We start from the raw sequence: 21684 nt of genomic DNA on the forward strand, positions 1-21684 counted from the left end.
AAGACTCGGGTAGCCCACAGGCCTCTAAGCCTGGCAATCCAGAAAAACAGAGAGCGTGGTCAGATGTGTCAGAACTTCTATAAAGTGTCCTAACTCATCAACAACAAGGATCAATCATAATATATTCCTAGAATATTATGAAAGGACATATGAAAGAAGATGCTACTTACATCCAGAACAGGAACCAATAAATGAAAGTATTTGTAGAATGATTTACACACACACACACACACACACACACACACACACACACACACAGACACACACACACACACATTTGTGTCTATTGGGAGCCATCTATAAGGTGGAGGGGAGGTAAGAATAAAAAAGAAATTTATATCATAACTTTATTATCTATTTAGAAGGGGTAGCAAGTTGTACATAATGGATTTGCAGTTTCATGTGCAATCATCTTTTTTATGCTGTTGCTGTTATTGTAGAATAAATGCTTGTTTTATTCCAGAAAATAAAATGACATAAATAAAATAACATAAAAATGAACTCTTTAGTGACCATAGAAAGAACAGTTTCAGTGGAATGGGCATGATGTATCAAGTTGCAAGAGTTTGAGGAACAAATGTTCAGTAGGGCAATGGAGGCAATAATTGTAGAAAATCCTTCCCAAAACTGATTAATAAAGGAAAAGATATAATGTGTCACTTGAGAACTTAAAGATATCAAGGGTCAAAAAGGTTGATTTTTTAAAAAGTAGGAGAGAAATGAGCCTATTCGTAGATAGTGGGAAAGGAGCCAGTTGCCAAAAGAGATTTTCTATGGAATGTGGAGGTTATCAAGGAATGATTCATAGAGCAAAATGCCAGACAGGACAGGATGATATGGAATGAAGGACACTCATAAATGAAAGATGGCTTCTCTGTAACATAATTGAAATATTACATAGAATATAAGTTCTATAATGTTAATCATGAGTTACAAAGTTCATCAGAAAAGTTTGTTAGAAGAAGATGGACTTTTCCTGGGGTAAAATTCAAAGATGAGAAGAAGAGACAGAGCGTTCCACTGGTACCCTTGTAATAATAGGAGAAAAAAATCTAGGACTGATAAGAGGACAGAAATAAACAAGAATCACTCAGATATGGGAGGAAGCATGGGCAGGTTGTCATCTGCATCTTCTCATGCAATTCCCAATTGGATAAAATCCCTGATCTTTCTGAATATTGCAGTATAATCTCCTTCTTGATCCAAAACTCTATTATTATTAGTATTTTGTTTTTGTATCCATGGAAACTAGCTCAGGGGCTGTCAAGTAATAACAACTCAATGTGTTTGTTTTTTAATCAAACAAGAAGAAAATATATTGAGATATAATAAGATATTATTTTGGAATCAGAGGACAAATCTTCAAAAGTTCATTCTACTTCTATGAAATGCTATGATCTTAAGTAATATCTTGTCTTTTCTGGGCCTCAGTTTACACCTCTGTAAAATGAGAAGGTTGGATCAGATGTGGTCCCTTTTAACTCTGAATGTCTGATCATATGGCCTTACACCCATAAGAAGATCAAATGTAAAGTAATCATTTATTTGGGTATATTCAAATGTAAATTGGAGAACCCATAATTACAAGAAATAGGGATCAAAGGAGACTGAAATGGAACAAAGAAGAAAACAAATGAAACCACATTTTACAGTTAATTTGTGATTATTTCTCAGAGTATGAATCTGTAGAAAAAAATTATGATTTCTGTAGTAAAACTTACTGTGGTAGCACAGGGATTATTATTGTTGAACTGAAGTCTGATTTATTAATACATTTAACGATTTGGCTAAATAAACACCTTCCTCTGGTGCTCATTCTGTTGTATGAATACCTAGAAATGAGCGATACTGCATTGTTTTTTTCCCAAAAGATTTCCATTATAGATGAAGAGTATCATTCAAGAGACCTACTCCAAGAGGAATAAGGCTGCAAAAGTCCCAGTCTGCCCCTCTTTGGTAAGAAAGGGACTTGTGTGAAAAGAATTTTGATGGAAGATGGCTTATTTTGAAATCCATCCTTCCCTACTACATAATAACTTATTTCTTCCCAGAGACAGCAGTCACAAATACACTTCTGTCCAGTTAGTCAATCAATGACTAGCATTTATAAGGTGCCTACTTTGTGCCAGATACTGTGTTAAGTACTGCAGAAATAAAGAAAAAAAATTGTCCTTATTCTCAAGAAGCTCACAGTCTAATGGGGTATACAACATGAAAAAACTCTGATTTCTAGGGCAATACATAACCTAATCTGAAATTCTGCAGATCAGACTCTATTGGCTTCACTTTTCACCCTGTAGAATGACATAGTTGAACTGCAAGAAGTCAAAAGCAACTTCCATATCTCAAGCCACTGATCCAAAAATTTATGAGTATAAGCTCCACTTATTTGTAACATGGACTGAAAGTTCCCATCATGAGGCATTATAGTGTCATGTTCTTTGGACCATCTCCATATAAAGCTCACTTTGCTCTCAATGCCTGTGCATTGACTTGCTTCAGAAATCATAACTCATCATTCATTCATGGTAGGGAATCACTAGTTGGGGTGAGATCTAAGACAAGATCTGATACAGTTCACTCCATAGGTAGGGTAACAGCAATCCTTCACCTTCCCCTCTGTCATTCACTTGTTAATTAATTAATAACACATTAGTTAGTGATACATAATTATAATGGCTGGGATATCTCTAATAACTCTATTTTCATTTTCAGTGTGGGGGGAGGTGGTGGTAGTGTTGGCTAGAGCATTTTCCTTGAATCCAGAAAGATGGGTTTAATTTCTACTTTTGATACACACCAAGGAGCCATATTTCTCTGCTTTAGCTTGCCTGTTACATACACACACACACACACACACACACACACATACACACACACACGCACACACATACACAGAGTGTAAAGTAATAGTATGTTTCAAAGGTAAGAAAATGATAGATTGGGAAGGGTTTTAAATGACAAGAGGAAGAATAAAGAACTACTGCACCGAGAGGTGGTGGAATAACATGATAGTTGCTTCACTTTGTGAAGTATTTACTTTGAATAAAATTACTTTGACCGTTGAATAGAATATGAATTGGAGCAGGGAGAGATAAAGCATCCCAAAGAACTGGAAGGCTATTGCAATAACCTAGGTGAGAGGGGAGCAGGGCTTGTACTAAACTAGTGGCTATGTGAGAAAACAGGAGACATACACAAAAAGTATTGTGAATGAAGAAATGGCATGATCATATATGAAAACACTGAGAGTCAGAAGCCTAGTATGACATTGACGTTTTGCGCTAACATGACTGGGAATATAGTGGTTCCCTCAAGAGTAATTGGAAAGTTGGGAGAAGGAGAATTTGGGTAAAAAGATATTGAGTTCTTTTTTTGGACATGTTGAGTTTGATATGTTCATGACATTTAGTTCAAAATATTTGAAGACAGTTGGTGATGTAGGAATGGGACTCACAAAACATATTAAGGTGAGATATGTAGGTATGCAAATTAAATGAATAGAAATAATAATGAAACTTATGGGAGTAAATGAGGTCACTAAGAGAGATAATATAAAAGGAGAAGATAAGAATGCCCAGGACAGACACTTAGGGAATATCCAGAGCTACCTGACATGTTCTGGAGAAAGATCTAGTAAAGAATATGGAGACAAAGTGGTCAGTCAGGTTGCAAGAACAACCAGGAAAAAAGCATTGTCATGAAAATCTATAAAGAAGAGAGAATTCTGAAGACCAGTGACAGTTTCAATGACTGCAGGGAGGTCATAAAGGTTGAGGATTAAGAAAAAGCCATTAGATTTGGCAGTTAAGAGATCATTAGAAACTTTGAAGGGGATGTTTTCAGCTGAATCATGACAAGTAGGTAAGGACCAATATAATGTTTTCTCCAATTCCAACTATCTCTCAGGGTACCTTGCTCCCCAAAGAAATATTCCAGTGGTAGAATAATTACAACTGTTCCCATTGTTTCTGAAAGGAACAAGTCCAACAAATTAACAGCATTGCAAATTAACAGGGGAGAATATTAATTCTTAACTAACTTGGAACTCCTCCCTTACATGTTCCAGCGGGATGCACAAATCTACTCACAATAAAGCCCGCTGGTTGTGTGCATCTGAATCTACTGAGGGGTTTTTAACTACTCCAGTTTCTTTAAGACCACCCTGCCTTTGTCATTCCTCTAGGGTACAGTTGCAACAAGCAGAAAATAGCCACTCTGCCTAGCCATGTATGATATAATATACAGACTAAAGGGATTTCATTCTGCCTGTGTTATTGTTGTTCAAATGCCTCTAACTCTAACCCTAAATGCCCAACTCTTCCTCACCCCATTTCTTGGCAAAGATACTTGAGAGGTTTATTATTTCCTTCTCCAGCTCATTTACAGATGAAGAACTAGAGCAAAGAGGGTTAAATGACTTTTCTAGGATCACACAGAGAACACAACTTCTTCACTCCAAGTTCAATGCTCTATCCATTGTGCTACCTAGACTCTGTGTCTATGTTGATCTCTAGATGAAGAGATGCTACAACCACAAGGACACCCAGTGTACTTTCCATTAATCTGCATATGGCAACACACACTGATTCAGCCAGAGAACTAAAGAGAGGGACCTGGGACAGGGGGCTAACAACATAAAAGAAAGGGGACCGATATACAGCTAGGGTCAGTTCTTGCCCCCTTCTCCAAAGAAAGTAACATAGGGACTGAGGACAGTAAAAAGTAAATTCCCATCATGTAAAGAGACTGAGATAGTTCTGAGGGACAGTCCTGTCCAAAGGTAAAGCCTCCATTAAAAGAAGGAGGAACAAGAAATGGAGTGGCAGGGGGTGATAAGGGGTTGAAAAGATTAAAATCATTCATTGAATGGTGAACCTGGAGGCCATTTTGCAGAGGGTTCAGCAATGAATGACAATAAGAAATCCAAGCGCAAAATTAGGAGCAGTGGTTGGCAGTTATCTGAGGACAAATTTAATTTTGAGCATGGAAAACTTGTTTATTAGGTTTGTTGCCTTTAAAAGAATTAGATCACTTTTCACTAGAGGCTATCACAGTTTGGGTAAACTCTGGCCTAATATGCTACTTCTCTTCCCCAGGATGTTATATTGAGATGTAATGGGTTTAAAGATGCATGCACAGTCATTTACATACATTACCCAGGGTGCCCCAGAACTTTTGAATTTGGAAGAGGTTTCCTTCTTTTTCATTTTCTTGCACTTAATAATATTTTTGTTTCCAATTACATGTAAAGGTAGTTTTCAACATTCATTTTTATAACATTTTGAGTTCCATTTTATTTTCCTCCCTCCTTCCCCTTGCTCCTTCCCAAGATGACAAGAAATCTGATGTAGACTATATATGTACTGTCATCTTGTGAAATAAAAATCATAACAAAATGGAAAAACAATTAGAAAGAAAAAGCAAAACACACACACACACACACACACACACACACACAAATTGAAAAGAGTAGGCTTTGATAGGCATTCAGACTCCATAGCTTTCTCTGGATGTGGATGACATTTTCCATCACAAGACTGACTTCCTTCTGGGAACAGAGCCATGCAGCCCAAACGATCAGGAGGATGTATTGTGCCTGGAGCCCAGCTCCTCACAATGAGATATGTGGGACAGGGCAGAGGGAGCAACCTTCCTGAAACATGAATCAAGAGACAGTGAAGGTGATGAAACAGGAGCAGAAGCACAGTATGGAGAAAAAGAAAGGCATGTAGGGGGCGGAGCCAAGATGGTGAAGTAAAATGACGCACATACACACAGCTCCGAACCCACAAACCACAGAACGGCTAGAGGGGACCAGCCCAGGGCGAATTCTGCACCCAGAGACCACGGAATATTGGAGCGAGGGAGATTTCTGTTCCAGAGAGACCTCCAAACCTCTCGCGGGGGGGTCCTTCGCGCCGTGGACTGGGCGCCGGGACAGGGAGCAGAGGGCAGCAATGCCGCGGCAGCGACACCTTGAGGAAAAGATCCGAGCAGGCTAGGGGGACGGGATCTCCAGCGGCCACGCGGGTCCCTCCACCCACAGAGGGACCTGCAAACCTCTCGCAAAAGGTCCGTCGCGCTGCAGACGGAGCCCAGGAGGACGCGGCTCCGAGAGGTACAGATCCGAAAAGGCTCCAGAGACTGGATCTCCAGCGGCGGCACAAGCCCTCCCACCAACAGGTGACTGACAGGGGTAGGTGAGAGAGTGTCTTTGGTGGGTCGAGAGGGGAGTGGGGTGCCCCCATGGCTCGGGCCCCCCCAGGAGATAGAAGCTGAGAGGCGGCTGCAGACAGGGGCTCCCCAAACGGGCGGGAGCCTGGATCCATTGTGGAAGGTCTGTGCATAAACCCCCAGAGGGAACTGGGCCTGAGAGGCGGCCCTGCCCCTGACCACCTGAACTTAATTTAACACTGAATAGCAGCCCTGCCCCCGCCAAAAGCCCTAAGGCAGGAAGCAGCATTTGAATCTCAGTTCCCAAACTCTGGCTGGGAGGACCAGGAGGCGAGGAGGATGTGAGAAGAACATTCAGAGGTCAGGGCACTGGCTGGGGAGAATGCCCAGAAAAGGGAAAAGAGATAAAACTATTGAAGGGTACTTTCTTGGAGAAAAGACACTTCCTCCCTTCCTTTCTGATGGGGAGGAACAATGCTTGCCATCAGGCAAAGACACAGAAATCGAGGATTCTGTGTCCCAGCCCACCCAATGGGCTCGGGCCATGGAAGAGCTCAAGAGGAATTTTGAAAATCAAGTTAGAGAGGTGGAGGAAAGACTGGGAAGAGAAATGAGAGGGATGAGGGAGAAGCATGAAAAGCAGATCAGCTCCCTGCTAAAGGAGAACCAAAAAAATCTTGAAGAAATTGGCACCTTGAGAACTAGCCTAATTCAGTTGGCAAGGGAGGTGCAAGGGGCCAATGAGGAGAAGAATGCTTTCAAAAGCAGAATTAACCAAATGGAAAAGGAGATTCAAAAGCTCACTGAAGAAAATTGATCTTTCAAAACTGGAATGGTGCAGATGGACGCTAAGGACTTTATGAGAAAGACAGATATCACAGAACATAGTGTGCAGATTCGAAAAATGGAAGATAATGTGAAATATCTTATTGGAAAAACAACTGACCTGGAAAATAGAATCAGGAGAGACAATGTAAAAATTCTGGGACTACCTGAAAACCATGATCAAAAGAAGAGCCTAGACATCATCTTCCATGAAATTATCAAGGAAAACTGCCCTGAGATTCTAGAACCAGAGGGCAAAATAAATATTCAAGGAATCCGCAGAACACCGCATGAAAGAGATCCAAAAAGAGAAACTCATAGGAGCATTGTGGCCAAATTACAGAATTCCCAGGTGAAAGAGAAAATATTGCAAGCAGCTAGAAAGAAACAATTCAAGTATTGTGGAAATACAATCAGGATAACACAAGATCTAGCTCCCTCTACATTAAGGGATCGAAGGGAATGGAATAGGATATTCCAGAAGTCAAAGGAACTAGGACTAAAACCAAGAATCACCTACCCAGAAAAACTGAGTATAATACTTCAGGAGAAAAAATGGTCTTTCAATGAAATAGAGGATTTTCAAATTTTCCTGATGAAAAGACCAGAGCTAGAAAGAAAATTTGACTTTCTAACACAAGAATGAAGAGAACCATGAAAAGGTGAACAGCAAAGAGAAGTCATAAGGGACTTACTAAAGTTGAACTGTTTACATTCCTACATGGAAAGACAATATTTGTAACTCTTGAAACATTTCAGTATCTGGGTACTGGGTGGGAGTACACACACACACACATGCACACACGCACACATACATAGAGACAGAGTGCACAGAGTGAATTGAAGAGGATGGGATCATATCTTAAAAAAAAATGAAATCAAGCAGTGAGAGAGAAATATTGGGAGGAGAAAGGGAGAAGTTATATGGGGCAAATTATCTCTCATAAAAGAGGCAAGCAAAAGACTTATTAGTGGAGGGATAAAGAGCGGAGGCAAGAGAAAAACATGAGGTCTGCTCTCATCACATTCCACTAAAGGAAAGAATATAATGCACACTCATTTTGATAGGAAAACCTATCTCATAATACAGGAGAGTGGGGGACAGGGGCAAAGCAGGGTGGGGGGGAGGATGGAGGGGAGGGCATGGGAAGGAGAATGCAATCCGAGGTCGACACTCATGGGGAGGGAAAGGACCATAAGAAAATAGAAGTAATGGGGGACAGGATAGGATGGAGGGAAATATAGTTAGTCTTATACAACACAACTAATATGGAAATCATTTGCAAAACTAAACAGATTTGGCCTATATTGAATTGCCTGTCTTCCAAGGGGAAGGGGTGGAGAAGGAGGGAGCTAAAGAAGTTGGAACTCAAAGTGTGAGGACCAAATGTAATGTTCTTACCACTGGGTAACAAGAAATACAGGTTAAGGGGTCAAGAAAGCTATCTGACCCTACAGGACAAAAGAGAAGACGGAGACATGGACAGGGAGAGAGGATAGAGGAGAGAGCAGATTGGTCACAGGGGCAATTAGAATGCTTGGGTTTGGGGGGAGGAGGGGATAAAAGGGGAGAAAATTTGTAACCCAAAATTTTGTGAAAATAAATGTTAAAAGTTAAATAAAAAAAAAAAAAGAAAGGCATGTAATTCGATGGGCCAGTGAGTGGTATAGATGGGCCAGTGGGTGTTATAGAGAACAAATCGGTCTCAATCAGCAGACTGAGTGATGAGATTAACAAAACCCAATTCATGGCATTCATAATCTCCCTGTTTAGGGAGTTGAAGGAAGTTTTCCTGCATTTAACTGTCCAATCACTTTCCTCCTAATTCCCCTTCTCTGTTTGGGGATGTGAGTGGGAACCTAACCCTCCTTCTCTTTACACCCTATTACATTCTGTTCTAAATTGCTTTATTGCATAATTATTCTTCCAAGACATCTTAAATTATTCTAAGGTACATGGTCATTTGCAATAATTTTAGTCCTGGTAGACAGATGAGTCATTCTAGATTGAGAACAGCAAAACTACTCCTAAAAAGGATAAGAAAAAGGTGTTTTTTTTTTCCCTTGATCAATCTCAGATGGGGATGATAAGGTGACTAAAGACAAAGTTTCTACAATTTTAGTAATATTCTGCAACTTATTAATAACTATCTCACCATCTGCTTGCTGCCTCTAAGCTTCTCTTCCACAGCTAGACAAGAGTCCCATACATTGAACCTTAGACCTAGACTCCCATGGATGGATCTTTTTATTTTTAATGCATGACAATCCCTGGAGAAATTATTCTACTCATTTGGAGTCACTATGGAATGGCCCAATCCAGTTAACAGATAACTGAGTGTATTAAACACCCAAGTTACTCTATTATATCTACTGATAGATCCTACTTCCAAGGCTGTACTTCAACTTCACATCTCATCTAGACTTCTAGCCATTCACCCAAGTCATCATATCCAGGCCCAAATTCCCTTATTTATTGCCTAGTTCTCTTCATGTATTGCTTTTCTCTACTCAAATGGAAGACCATTAAAAATAGGGATCTGTCCTCTATTTTTTTCCACTTTCAATATTTGCATCTCCAATGATTAGTACAGTTATTGGAACATAAACTTTTGATACATTATTTTCCCATTTCATTCATTAATTCATTAGTACCTTAAACTATTTTTTGAATCTGGAAGAATTAATGTGGCAACAAATCAGTAGCAGTGAGACATGGAAATTGCTGAGTTTGTTCAGGTAATCATACCCTGCATATAGTTACTCCTCCCACTCCTTGCTGTACTTATTTAAACATAAGTTAGACCAGATGTCCTGAGTCCCTTCTAGCTCCAAGATCCCAGGATTGTGTGTGCAATTATCCATTTATCAGACACTGATAAGGAGGAAAAACAAGAAGCAGCTTAAGTATTTCAAGAAGCTACCAAAATAAATAGTAATCTCTGTCCCTTGAGGATATGATCTTTAACCTCACAGAACTGCCAATCTGGTGCATAGTATTAACCCCATGGACATTCATAATTTGGTAAATAATAACTGTGCATCCAATTATTTATGAGGATTGTAATTATCTTTCTCTAGATCTCATCTCTTTTTTTGAGAACTTTATTTTTTCTGTTTTTTTTAAAGTGTTATCATCTTCATCAACATCATCATCATCATCATCATCTTCATTCCTACTGGATGAGAAAATTAACTCAACTTAATCGAGTGCTTTGGATTTAAGTCCAAAGAACAGGTACCATGCTAGTCCATAGGATTATGAGGTCATCGTCTTTAAAAAGCAAAAAGAGAAAAAGAAAGCTGGTAAACTTAAAGCTCTGATAGTTAGAAAATAATTAGATCCAATTTATTAAGGAGAAGGAACACAACTGAGATATGTCTGTTTAAAAAAAAATGGAGTTATCAAAATGCCTAAAACAGGGATGGGGAATCTGTGACCCTCTAGTGTGGCTCTTTGACTGAATTCAGTTTTCAGGTTCCCCACAAATGGAGTAGATCCAACAGATTAGGCACCTGGGAAAGTAAAGAGGTAGCAAATGAATTGGCTTTTCGGATTCTTGCAGCCATTGTGCACCCAGGTATCCTAACGTTTAACTCTGTAAGCAACTTTTTAGAGAACATCAATTCAAACTCATCATTTTTATGTAAGGAACTGAAGTCTAGACAGGTTAAGTTACTTGCCCCAGGTCACATAATAAGTATATGAATGAGGATTTGAACCCAGATCTTTCTGTTAAAATGTCCAGTGTTCTATTCAGTGTACCTTATAGCCCCTCTGGTGATAAAGTTAATCAGTGCTTGGAATTTTTTAGGAAGGAATATTTGTCTATGCAGCGGTCGAGTGTCTTAAGCTTTGGTATGATACTCTATGATTGTTTGGCCTTCCTTTAAAACATGAAAATTGAGGCTGAGTGGAGCACTCAATTAGATAAAAGGTGAAGCAGTTTCTGGATGACTCTCTCCTCTTTTTACTCATCAATATAGAAAATGATGGGGCAGCTAGGTGGTGCAGTGGATAGAGCACCAGTGCAGGAGTCAGGAGGACCTGAGTTCAAATCTCACCTCAGACACTCGACACTCATTAGCTGTGTGACCTTGGGCAAGTCACTTAACCCCATCTGACTCATCCTGGGTCATCTCCAGTCATCCTGATGAATATCTGGTCACTGGATTCAGATGACTCTGGAGAAGAAGTGAGGCTGGTGACCTGCACAGCCCTCCCTCACTCAAAACAAAGTCAAGTGCAAGTCATGTCATTATTTCCTTGATGGCATGGTCTTCTTCAGCAAAGAAGGACAAACACACACATAGAAAATAATACATTCTCTGATGAAGAGGAACACAGAGTTCTTCCCTTTTCCCTATAGCTACTACTACAGAGAAGGTATATTCACTTTTTTATTTCCTTTTCCTGAGTAAGTAATCTACCCGGTAGTGGTTGTATTTAGGATTAAAGATAATGTTGTGAGTTCAAGAGATTCAGAGGTCCTGGATCCTTTGAATGAAACTGACTAGCTCCAGATGGATAAATCATTTATCGTCAGATAAATTAAGCAACAAAAAAGGAGAACCATAAGTCCCTGTCATGGCCACTAGAAGACATGGATATTGAGAGGGACAGTACAGAGTCAAGGTGAAAGATAAAAGACCTAATCTACATCCTACAAATGCATAGTGTTTTAATCATTTTAAGTATCAAACTACCACCAGAGAATAACAGTAGCTATCACTTCTATGTGTTTATTTTAAACTTTCCTTCAATGCCCACTCAAGAGAGCCTTTTGCATTTTAGATTTATTTGGGGGATTTAGATTATTTTCTGGGAAGTAAATTTCTGTACCATAGCTAATCTAGAATATTCATAGAGGTCTTTTCCACTATACTTTTTTGGGGGAAGCCCTATATATGCAGCAAAACCATAACTTTTTTTTTTTTGAAGTTGTGTATGTGTGCGTGTCTGTGTGTGTGTATAATATGTATGGACACATTTACACACACACACACACACACACACACACACACACACACACACACACACACACACACACATATATATATATTCCCTGAGCAAAAACATGGGAGGTTACAAGTCAAGGAGTAGGAGAAAAAACAAACTTTCCCTATCCACCTCTCATGGAAAGCCAAGTTCACCTTGGACTGTCCATGATTAGACCATTTCTCGGGCACAGGGTCAAAGGTTTCCTTAGTGGAGAAGAGAGTAGGTACAGTACCCCAGGGCATGTAGGTGACAGATGGACTGTCTTATACGAGAATCATCAGCTGGCTAATTTGGCTGTAATTTAAACTGAGTGAGGTGAGTAATAGGAAATCAGTCTGGAAAGAGAGGTTGGAACCAGATTGTGAAGGGCTCTAAATGCCAAGGAAAGCAATTTGAGTGTGTTTGATCCCAGGCTCACTATAATCTATTGCATTGTGAGATTTGACTTTAATCTTGATCCTGTAATTATCACTTCTATAACGGATATAATCATCCAAAAACCAAGAGGACAACAGGCTTATTTGCATAAGTAACAGTTGTGAATATTCCCCAAATAGCCACTTACTAATGTGAAAAACTGTATCACAAGTAATATACATGTAAATATGCAAATAGAAATGCACCTATCATCTATCTATCTGTCTACCTATCTACCTATCTATCTATCTATCTATCTATCTATCTATCTATCTTATCTATGTGTCTCCACCAACAAATGGATTTAAAGGGATGATGGTAGAGTTTGAAGTAGCAAAATAGCAGATAAAAAAGAGAATTTCAACCATATACTTTTTTTATGCAGAAAATATTTGAGAACATATTCTTTATGGAATTGAACAAGTTCATAGTGTTAATCATACAAGAACTGTGGATACACTGTAAAAAAAACAAACAAACAAACAAACAAACCAAACAACATAGCCCCATTTCAAATAGGTACCCAAGGTTAACTAGTTTGCCTACTTTCAAAGTCAGTATTAGAGGCTGCATTTGAATCCAGGTCTTTTGACTCTAAGTCCTGTGTCCTATAAGATTTTTTAAAATCTCATTGGTCCATATTGGGGGTGGTACAGCTGGTGGTTATGTTATTCTTATTCAACTATAATAGAGCTCCTTTTATGATTGAATTATCTCCTATATTAGAGAGAAAATATTTTTTCCTTTTCGAACAGCAAAACCTAACTCTAATATGGAATCAAATCCCATGACATCTTTCATATTAAATATATGAAAACATATACTTTGGACAGGAGCTAACTCCAGCAAACTAAGGTGATATTTACATAATGATAAGCAAAAGCATTATTGTAATATTTTGTTTTGAATCCTCAGGGCTTAGCAGATTCTTTGAAAAAGAAAGAAAAGTAGGACCATTAATTTACACCTAAAAAGGATATCAGCTGTTGTCTTGTCCAACCTTCTCATTTTATAGATTAGAAAAGCAATGCCTAATGAGGTGGTCCAGGCTTTGCCTAAAGTCACAGAGCTAGTAAACAGTAAGATTAGTATTTAAACTCAGGTATCTCAGGTGTGTCCTAGAGCTTATAGAACTGACTGGCTCTTTGTTAAATTTTCAATGTGAGAATTTAAACCTAGGGAATCTTTATGCATTACAGATTAGAATTTGATTTCTTGTTTTGCTAGTTATCCACACTTAAGAAAGTGATGTAGCAGATGTTAGTAATTTAGAGTAAACTAAAAAAAGTGTAGCATATACTTTTTTTTTTCTCCTGGAGACATTGTTATTAAATATTTACCAGTATGCCACTCTCATCCCCAAACCTGGGCTTTTTCCACTTCACCATGAAGTTGGTCGCAATGTAGGGTATAGATGGGATAAGGCAACCCGTGACTGCTAGTGACATGCCTCAGAGTCTATGACCTATGAACTAGATTTCAACTAGACTGAAGCTATTTTGCTGCTAGATCTTATCCAAAGAGATTAAAGCCCAGCTTTACCCATGTTCCTTCAAGATTCAACTAATATTTCACCTCTACCAGGAAGGAATCTTCACAATATATCCCTTTTCTGAAACTGACAACACATGAGCCCATATCCTTTCTAGGACATTTACCTAGGGATGTCAATTCAATACAATTCAATTCAATCAACATCTCCTAAGCACCTACTATGAGCCAAGTATTGTTCTAAAAGTTGTTAGTTTGTATCAATGTCAATGTAGTGTGTGTGTGTGTGTGTGTGTGTATGTGTGTGTGTGTATGTGTTTCATCTTACTTACAAGACTGTAAGCTCACTTGAGGACCAGGTCTGTCTTTCCTTTCCTGCTTTTCTATACTCACTTCAGCTTCCTACAGAAACAAAGAAGGATACCCGCCTTGTTGAGAGGGATTTTTCAAAGAATTTAACCAGGAAACACTTGAGGTTTTGCCTGAATGATTTCTATAGCACTATATTTGAGAAAGAGTTTTGTACCATGATGCAGTTTGCATGCTAAAATAACCCTGTAAGGCAGCATTCTCAAAATGTGAGGACCCCTTTGCATTCCTGAAATCCTTTCAAGGGGTTTATAAAACCAAAATTATTTTTATAAAAATACTAAGTGGTTTGAATTTCAATTACAATAAATATCAATAGACATAGCCCAAAAGAAAAGCTCTCTGGGAGAGGATCTTCAATATTTTTAATAATATAAAGAGGTCCTAACATTGAAACGTTTGAAAACTGATATATATATATATATGTACAAATGTACATATATATGTGTGTGTATATATATATATTATACATAGTTATATCTAAATATATATGGCAAGATTTTACATATGAAGAACGAGAGTGAAAATTGTAATGATCTTAGAATGACAACATCTGAATCGGAAACCAGACTCTGCCACATACCACCTGTGCAACTCTAAGCAAATCATTTCCCTCCTCTTCTCAACTTTCTTCTTTGAGGTTGTTGGATTAGATATTCTTTAAAGTCTCTAACCATTCTAGAACCATTCTATTCAGTGATATGTATGATTGTATGGTAGTTAAGTGACTCAGTGGATAGATTGCTGGGCCTGTGGTCAGGAAGACAAGGAGTTAGAATATGTTCTCAGACACTTACTTGCTATGTGACCTGGACAGGCCAGTTAACCCTATTTGCCTCAGTCTCCTCAACTGTGCAACAAACTTGAGGAAGAAATAGTAAATTACTCCAGAATATTTCCCAAGGAAACCCCAAATGGGGTCATGAAGAATTGGACATGACCAAAAATGACTCAGTAACAACAACAAAGTTGGATGAGGCTCACATGTCCACAAGGTCATGGATGTACTAAGGTTCAAACTTACTTGAATCATTTAATGAATCAAAGGTAGCACTGTGGATAGAACATCAAATTTAGAGTATTACCTGGGTTCAAATCCTACCTAGCAGATATTTACTAGCTGTGTTACTCTGAAGAAGGCATTAACCTCTCTTCTTCTTCTGCAAAAATGGGGATAATAATGATACATACCTCCCATGGTTCTGAGGACAAAATGAGGTAATATTTGTAAAGGACTTAGAACAGTGCCTGATACGTAGTAGGTACTTAACAAATAATTATTTCCTTCCCTCACCCTCTTTTCTTCCTTCCATCCTTTTTTCTTTCCTCCATCCCTTTTTTTCCTTCCTATCTCCCTTTTTTCCTGTATATTCTCATGGATGAGGATTCTCATATTTATGCAGATCACTTATACTATAGAGAAATGGATATGATATTACATAGTAAAAACAATAACAAAAGAAACTGACAATAATAACTTTTACTAATATGACAGGACAATTTCTAGAATGTTCTCCATTCATTTGATCTTTTGGTCTCATGATAGTTAAGTAGATAACATGAGCGTATTACTACACAGACCTTATATTCAACCAAATTGTTCTATAGGCAAAGTTTGTTTCCAGAACACGTAAGACCACATGTCCTTGCTTTTGAGCCAATCACTTATATTTACCCTTCCTTCTCAAAGAGGACCATGACATCAGGGAGATGATGACATGACTTACAGTTGACTTTGATTTGAGGGAGAGAGGGCTGTGCAAGGTCACCAGTCTCACTTTCTCCTCCCGAGTCATCTGGGTCTAGCTGCCAGACATTCATCAGGATGCAATGGGAGACCCTGGCCCTTTCAGGCTAAGATCTTTTTAGGTTCTTTGAGTGAGATAAGGTCCGTTCAGTGAACAGGCCTGTCCAACTAGTTATTCAAGAGATGGCCCCTTTAATAAAAAACAAAAGCAAAACAAACCAAAAACAAGCAATCAAACTGAGATGAAGAAGACCTTCAGGGTTCCTGGTGAAAAGAGAAACAGTTACTATTTAGTATTTATATTCACTCTTTACTAGGAGGACAAGGACCTATTGTCCAATCTATGAGCTCCAGAGTGAGTTAGTCATGAGGCTTAGTCTTTGAGAAGAAATCTAGGCAGTAAACCAAAAGGAAAAGAGGCAGCTTTTAACCATAAAAATATATCCTCCCTTGGGCAGAGCACCTCCAGGTAAGAAAAGGAGAGGGTAGGAGAGGGAAGGGGAGGGAAGGGGAGGGGAGGGGAGGGGAACTGCTACTTACTTGTACTTGTCCTTCTTTCTCAGAGGACCATGACATCAGGGAAGTGATGACATGACTTAGTGTTCACTTGGATTTGAGTGAGGGAAAGCTGTGCCAGGTCACCAACCTGGCTTTCTCCTCTAGGTCCAGTGCTCAGAAATTAATCAAGATAATTAGGGATGGGTCAGTCAATAAACATTTATTAAGCACTATTATATCTCAGGTACTGTGCTAAGGGCTTGCCCTTAGAGTTTAAGGTAGCCCTGGGAAAAAGGAGGGGGGATAAGGAAAATAACAGTGCAGGCCTGCACAACATGTGGCCCACCTGAAATCCTTCGGTGTGCTGCAAATGGCCAGTAGGTCACTTGTTGTGCAAACATGGAATAGTGCCTACTATGTTTCAGGCATTGAAGTAAGCCTTCAAATATTTCTAATCTTTACAACAGTCCTTTGAAGTAGCTGCTGTTTTGATTCTCATATTGTAATTGAGGACACTGTGGCAGATAGAAGTTATGACTAGCCCAGGGTCACAGAGCTAGTAAGTGTCTGAGGCTGCATTTGAACTCAGGTTTTACTAAGTATGGGCACAGCCCCTCTATTCACTATGTTATCTACTTGCTTAAGGCAGAGTAGTAAGAACTCTTGGTAAGCCAAGGCCTTTGAAAATTAGGATAAGGAACCTGAATGATATCCTTTAGGGTAAAATATGAAGAGTTTTTAAAGGCTCCTGAGCAAGGGGATATTGTGATTAGTCAACCAAAAAATGTGTATCAAGTAAGTGTTATGTTCAAGTACTTATGAGAATATAGAGAAAAAAGTAGAACAGTTCTTTTCCCCATGCTGCCTCAAATCTGGCTTTGGGGGAAAATAATGTAAAAAATACACAAAATATATCAAAGGTAATTTTATTTTGTTTTGGGGGACTATTATCTTGAGGGGATAAGTCTTTACATGAAGATGATACTTGAGCTAACCTTTAAAGGAAATTTGAGATTCTAAGAGATGGACAAGCAGAGGGAGAATATTCCAAACATAAGTAAGACCAGTACGATTGCATTGAGCCAGGAGACTAAACGTCCTGTATGAGGAATGATAAGGTAAGTCAGTATGTGAGCATCTCTGAAAAGAGCTCACCAAAGTCCTCTCCAAACACCCCATATACCTGACAGTTCCAGGAGGAATGCCAGGAGCAGAACAGAATAGAAATATGGACATAACATTCTTTAATCTGACCAAGGTCTTTGCCACTGTCAGTCAGAGCATAAAGGTCAGTTCTCACTCTCTATGACAAATTGTTTAACTTACAAGGCTACAAGCCAAGGTTAAAGTGGAGGGAGAGTTGGTGCATGACATTTTATTCACAGATGATTGTTCATTCAATGCAGGCTCTTAGACTGAGATATATCCATTGTCTGTCACTTGTGCTTATTTTGGCCAGACAATCAGCACCAAGAAAACAGAAGTTCTCTAACAGCCAGCATCCATACATGGAACCACTGATTATAAAAAATGGAAAAAAATTCGAATACTGTGGATAAGCCCACTTGTCCTGGTAATATATTTTCCAGATTTGTTATAAAGATGATGAGGTTGATACATGTATTGCCAGAGCTAGCTCAGCATTTGAGAAGCTATGAAAGAAAGTGTGGGAGAGAAGACACATTAGGTTAAATAGACACTGAAGTCTATAGAGCCGTTGTGCTAACCTCATTGCTGCACACTTATGAAACCTGGACCATATGCCAGGGCCATGCCAGAAAACTGAACTACTTCCATTTGAATTGTCTTAGGACAATTCTGAAGATGACCTGGCAAAATATGGTACCAGATACTGAAGTCTTCTCTCAAGCTGAACTGCCAAACATACAAACTCTAGTGCACAGAGCATAATTTCAATAGTATGACCAGGCAGCCCAAGTGCCAAATGCACATTTACCTAAAAGACTATTTTAAGGAGAACGTACACAAGGCAAGCTCTCACACTGAAGTAAGAAGAAGAGTTGTAAGGACTCTCTTAAGATCTCTCAAAAGAATCTTAGTATTTATGGTGAGACATGGAAGATGTTGGCACAGGACTTTCCAGCTTGATGTACCTGCCACAAAGAAGGCACTTTTTTGGTTTTGTTTCTTGTTTTGTTTTGTTGCCCCGTGAGCAAGGAGAATTGCAGTAACACAGAAAACATGAAGTCCACAAATCTAGAGACATATTCATCTCAAATGTTCCAATGGACTGTTTATGCCTGATGTGTGACTAAAACCTTCTGAGCATATATTCAACCAATTAGCCATCTTTGGACATGTGGTTGGTGCTCAGTCATGTCTGACCTTTTGTGACCACATTCAGGGTTTTCCTAGCAAAGATACTAGAGTGATTTGTCATTTCCTTCTCTAGTAGATCCAATGGATCCATTTGTCAAACAAGCAGAGGTTAAGTGATTTGCCCAGGGTCACATAGCTAGGACATATCTGAGGATAGATTTGAATTCAAGTCTTCCTGCCTCCAGACCCAATTCTCTATCCACTGAGCCAATACCTACCTCCAGCACACTATACCTTGACCTCAACATGGTGATATCATTGTTCCCCTTGGAGTATGACAAAAAAATCACAGTACTATGTATGCAATCACTCAAATAATAAACATATTAAGTACCTCTTAGTTTCTAGGCACTAAGCTAAGCATTAAGCTTACAAAAAGAGGCAAACGATGGTCCTTGTCTTCAAGGAATTTACAATCTAATAGGGAGACCAAAAACAAATAAATACATACAAAGCAAGCTATACTACAGAATAAATAGGAAACAATCAACAAAGGGAAAGCACTGGAATTAAGAGGGATTGGGAAAGTTTGTGACAGGTAAGTAACATACAATAAGGCCAGGAATGCTAACTAGGGCAAAGATGTAGATATATCTGGGATCTATCAGGGTTTGCTGGGGAGAAAAATGACTTGCAGTTTAGGAAAACCACTGGCAGCTAGCAGTGTGGAGAGCTGATTGGAGTAGGAAGAGACTTCAAGCAAAACTACTGAAATAGTCTCTGAGAGGAGAGACTAATAAGATTGAAGAAAAAGAGACAGATGTGAAATGTGTTGTAGAAGCAAAAACAAAGAAACAAACAAAAAAGATTGCTCAGTTGTATAAATGTATACAGTGAATGAGAACATAAAAATCAGTCATGACGTAGAGATGTGAACCAGGGTGATTGGAAAGACTTTGGTCCCTTCAGCAGAAATAAGAACTTGGGGTATATGAGTGGACTATAAGGGAAAAGTTTAAAGAGATCTGCTTTGAATATATTGACTTTGATAAACCTATAGCATGTCAACTTAATATTTTTAATATTAAACATTAATACAGGGTAATATATAGGAACATTAAGGCTGAATAAAAAATATATCTTGGAATCATCTAAATAGAGATAACAATTAAACTCATATTAGGAGATGATTTCATCAGGTGACAGAGTATATGGAGGAAAGAAAAGAAGTTCAAAGGTAGAACACTGAGAAACACCCACCCTATTGATAACAAGCCAGAAAAATGACTGAGAAATTCAGACACAGCTAGGTGAACCATGAGAGTTTAGAATCACAAAAACCTATAAAGACTGAAAAATGAACAGGGGAATGTGATCAACAGTATGTGATACAAAGTATTAGATATTGCTAAAAGGCCAAAAATTATGAGAAATGAGAAAATGTCATTAATTTTGGTAATTTAGAGATCTTTGACAGCTTTGTAGAGAGCACTTTCAGTTGTCTGATGAGGTTTGGAACTGGATTGAAAATGGTTAGGAAGTGATAATATTTAAAATCATTTTGGGACTTTAATAAGAGCCAGAGCTTGAATTAAGAAGAACCTGGACCTAAAAGTCTCTTTGTTCTCTGAAGCAAACTCAGAGAATACCTCTTCTTATGTCAACAAGGACAAATGGGAGTGACTTAGCATTGCGTATGAGACCCTGAACCTGAGACACTATCTTGAATAGTGGGACTTTTTTATTATCTTGTGGACATGTACTATGTTATGACATACTAGTGATAAAGAAAACTCAGATATTCTGAGTTGTAATCTCAATCAACACCTTGTCTACTCTCTTATCTTATTGTATTTACCACTTATCCAATTAAGAAATTCTTTTGTCATGATATAGTTAATCTCTCATGGAGACCATAAATCTGAAAGACAGTCAACTTTGGATTGTCCTAAACAGATTTAAACCTGGTCATTCTTGTATTAGGCAGTCAGAAGTTTTTCTGACTCCATGATGATGTAACCACTAGCCTTAAGGGAATAAACAATGCACATTTAGCCCATTTGCCTTTTTTAACCAAGCTTCCAGATTGACAGAAGTGAGCAAGGAAAGGAAGAATCAATGAAGGGTGACAAATTTTTAGAGGAATTTTGCTGAGGAGAGGTGAGCTATATGTCAATAACTGAAGAAGAGGGTATTGGGAAGATGTTGTTTGTTTTAAAGAATGAAGGCAAGTAATAGTTCAGTTGTAACCACTGGCCTCCAGGTCCTTTACAAGTGGCTCTGGGCTCAATGATACCCAGATTCCTTATGGATCTCAGATCTGACCTACCACGTAGTGGCATTAGGGGCATTTCAATCATTGACTTGTTCCCTGGAAAGTTACAAGAATTTAAATCAAAGCTTAAGAGTTGTCCATGTCTAGGGTCTAATGATAGAAAAAAATAAAAATAAGCAAATATATATATACACACACACACACACACACACACACACACACACATATACTATACACACACACTATATATATACACATATATACACACATGTATGTAGGTATATGTTTATATGATTGTGTGTATATATACATATATACACATATATACATACATAAGCATGTGTGTGTGTGTGTGTAATGAGGGCCCTTCTAGAAAAGATACTTAATATAAATGGCAGGTTAGAGATGTAAAACAGCTGCTTATTTTCTCTACCAAAGCAAATCCTTAATACCCAAAGAAAGAATGATCAGGCACTAAAAAAAGTAATTAAAAAAAACTAGTGAGATTACTCTGGCAAGAGAATGGCAGGGAGGTCACAGAAGGGAGAGGCTAAAAAAAGAGATACTAAACAGGAAATTTCATAGAAGTGTAAGTGTGAAGAA

Source organism: Notamacropus eugenii, chromosome 1 (assembly GCF_028372415.1).
Source record: "Notamacropus eugenii isolate mMacEug1 chromosome 1, mMacEug1.pri_v2, whole genome shotgun sequence".
Taxonomy (NCBI): domain Eukaryota; kingdom Metazoa; phylum Chordata; class Mammalia; order Diprotodontia; family Macropodidae; genus Notamacropus; species Notamacropus eugenii.